Here is a 3,195-nt window from a genome sequence, read left to right as displayed (position 1 = left end):
TTATAAAGTGAGAATTATTTATGTTATATGTACATTCGGCCACTGACATTATATGGTTAATGTTTATGAGATAATGATTGAGTTGGTAAACATAATTCATGTACACAAGGTTATAATTTGTTTGGTTGGTAAACTACGATAGTGTGATGATTTCTGATAATTAAAATGCGTGTTCATATAGTAAATGGATCCCGATCGAGATGTAGCTGATGACATGGAAAGTAATGCGCCCGCTCCTACTCAAAGGGCAACGCCATCTGATGCTAGGTTGATTTCGAGTAGCCATGAGGGAGAGGCTATACAAGCCTTCTTCCAGATGATGAACGAATGGTTCACACAGTATATCCGGACAAATTCGGTTGTTCAACAACCCCCACCCTCTCCTAATCCTGCTAAGATACCTGTGGTACCTTAAGTTATTGATCCGATGAGATTAAATAAGCCCCCAGTTGATAAAATCAGAAAACATGGGGCTGAAGAATTCAGAGCCACTATTGATGACGATGTGGAGCGAGCTGAATTGTTGCTCGATAATACTATTTGTGTGTTTGATGATCTATCCTGTACCCCTGACGAGTGTATAAAATCTGTTGTATCCTTACTTTGAGATTTTGCGTATCATTGGTGGAATACATTAATATCAGTAGTTCTGAAAGAACGGGTGACCTGAGAGTTCATTCAGACTGAATTCCGTAAGAAATACATCAGTCAGAGATTCATTGATAAAAAATGCAAAGAATTACTCGAGTTGAAACAGGGTCGTACGACCGTAACAAAGTATGAACGGGAATTGTGAAACTCAGCAGATATAACAGGGAATGTGTTTCGACTGAAGCTATAATGTGTAAAAGATTTGAAGACGGGTTGAATGAAAACATTAAGCTGTTAGTCGGGATACTTGAAGTAAAAGAGTTCGTTGTACTAGTCGAACGAGCATACAAAGTCGAAGAGCTCGGGAAAGAGAAAAGAAATGCTGACTTTGAAGTTAGAGATTCACGAAAAAGATTGTCGGGTAAAACATTTCAGTTGGTATCAAAGAAATTCTGAGATGATTTTAGCCGTTAAAAGGCTACTGCAGGCTATTGTAGATGTCATCAAACAGACCACCCGTAAGTTCAAGAGCTACCTCAATAGCTAGAGTTGGTAACATCCGACCGAACCAACCTGAGTACAAACATTGTGGTTGTAACATCCTGATTTTCGAATTTATTCGCGGTTTTCAATATTTTGTAAAGATTTTAAAATTTTGTCTTTGGATATGAAATTAATATTTTGAGTAGGTAAATGGGTTTATAGAAGGCCCATGTGTTGGCCAAAACCCGGTTGAATTTTTGAATTTTTGGACTTAGGAATTGGGGGTTCTGGCTAGATGGCCCTTGTATAGAGATATGGGCAATTGCATCACAAAAAGAGCCTTGGTAAAGTGGCCAGGGTGATGCCACTAGGCTCCTAAAAAAGTGGCGTGTGGAGCATTGGGGAAGGCATGGGATCGATTCCCAGTGTTGACAAATAGATGCATTTATTTTTAAGTGCTGGAGGGGTAAGTGTTGGAGTCCAGGTGGATTCTGCTAGAGGAGAGTTTGAATCGGTCTAAACGCTTGGATTAAGGAGTGATAAGGGGAGAAATTTAAGGGATTAGGAGAGAGGTTAGGAGTTGGCTGAATTTTGGAGATTGAAGGGGGAAAAATCGGCAGAGGGTTATGAGGTTAGTATTTCGGCACCTAAGGTATTGAGTGGTGCCGTTTCTTTCTGCTCAGACATCACAAGGTTTTTCTTTTCTCTCTTTTTCCTCTCTAGCCGAAACTACCACTTCTCCTATTCTTCTTTTTCTATTTTTCTTCTTCAAAACCATTCATCAATTCTGCTGTTCATCAATACTTTTGCCGAATCCATAAAAGCCGAAATCTTGAACACACATTACAGGTACCGATTTCTTCAAAGCCAAACCCTTTAACATTGTGTTTCCATTAATCAACGATTATTCTTTCTAAACTCTAGAGACCTGTCGGCAATTCTACATCCAGGTTATAGTTTCATATTGTCATCTCCTTCATCACCCAAAAGCCAAAAAACCATAGATTTGGGGGCTTATAGCCGAAACTTCAAAACTTTGGGAGTCGAGGTCTACCGTCGTTGGAAAGATAAATCTGCACCAGATTGCATGGAGATAAAAAAGGAGTAAGGGGTAAGTGTTCATCATCTCAGATCTAGTCCTATTTTACAAAGTTAGGAAAAGCCGAAGTCCCTAAAATCTAGGGAGGTTGTCGATTTGGGCATGTGGCTCTAAGGGTTTTTAACTGATGTTTTCTGTCAATGATTAGTGTCTTCTTAAGTGTTGGATTGAAGGCGTGGGTTGTTGGAGCAATCGGATTTGGAGCTAGCTATCGATTTTGGCAAAAAGGTAAGGTTTCAAAGGCTTTTAGGGACATGGTTCGATCATGGATAAGTCGGTTGTGGGTTTAGTGATTATGGTTTGTAAATAAGAACTGTGCTAATCAATTGTAGGACATCGGAAGAGATCTCAGTAGCAGTCGTCGCGAATTAGGTGTGTACCGAACACCCTTTCTTAGTTCAATTCGGTAAAAGCCGAAATGCCGAAATTTTCGGCATTTCATGGGCTTGTGAGTATGCGAATGCTCTCAAGACGTAGAGTAAATGTTAGATCTCGCACTGCAAGGTGGTAAGTAAGTTTGTGTGACGTCTTAATGTACTTCGGAAAAAGAGGGCCTCGATGGGCAAAAACTGGGCCCAATGGGCTTACGGACCAATATGGGTAAGAGATGGGCAAAGTAGCATGTTAGTTAGATGGTGGAACCAAATTGCATAAAACGGCTAAAACTTTCTGAAATAACTTGTGTAGTTGCGTAAGTACGAAATTACCCCTAAAGAGCATAATTACCGAAATACCCCTAGGGTTTAAATTAGCTAAACTACATGATTGATTAATACTGTATTGTACATGATATGCTTTATTAATATCTGTTGCATGGGATTGGGCTATTAATGGAGGAAGTATTGAAAGTGGTTCATCCACTTACTGGAGGCTTTGCCTCAACTTACTGATATTTGAGCAGCGTTGCTGCAACTGTGGAGTGTAGGGCTGGGTGGGTTGGATATTCCCCACATGGAGTGTAGGGCTGGTACGGGGCAGTGTAGCGGTTGGTGGCTTGAGTAGTCTTCCCTGATGGGTTTGCA

The sequence above is a fragment of the Gossypium hirsutum genome, chromosome A13 (genome assembly GCF_007990345.1).
Source record: "Gossypium hirsutum isolate 1008001.06 chromosome A13, Gossypium_hirsutum_v2.1, whole genome shotgun sequence".
Lineage (NCBI taxonomy): Eukaryota > Viridiplantae > Streptophyta > Magnoliopsida > Malvales > Malvaceae > Gossypium > Gossypium hirsutum.
This window is presented reverse-complemented; position numbering follows the sequence as displayed.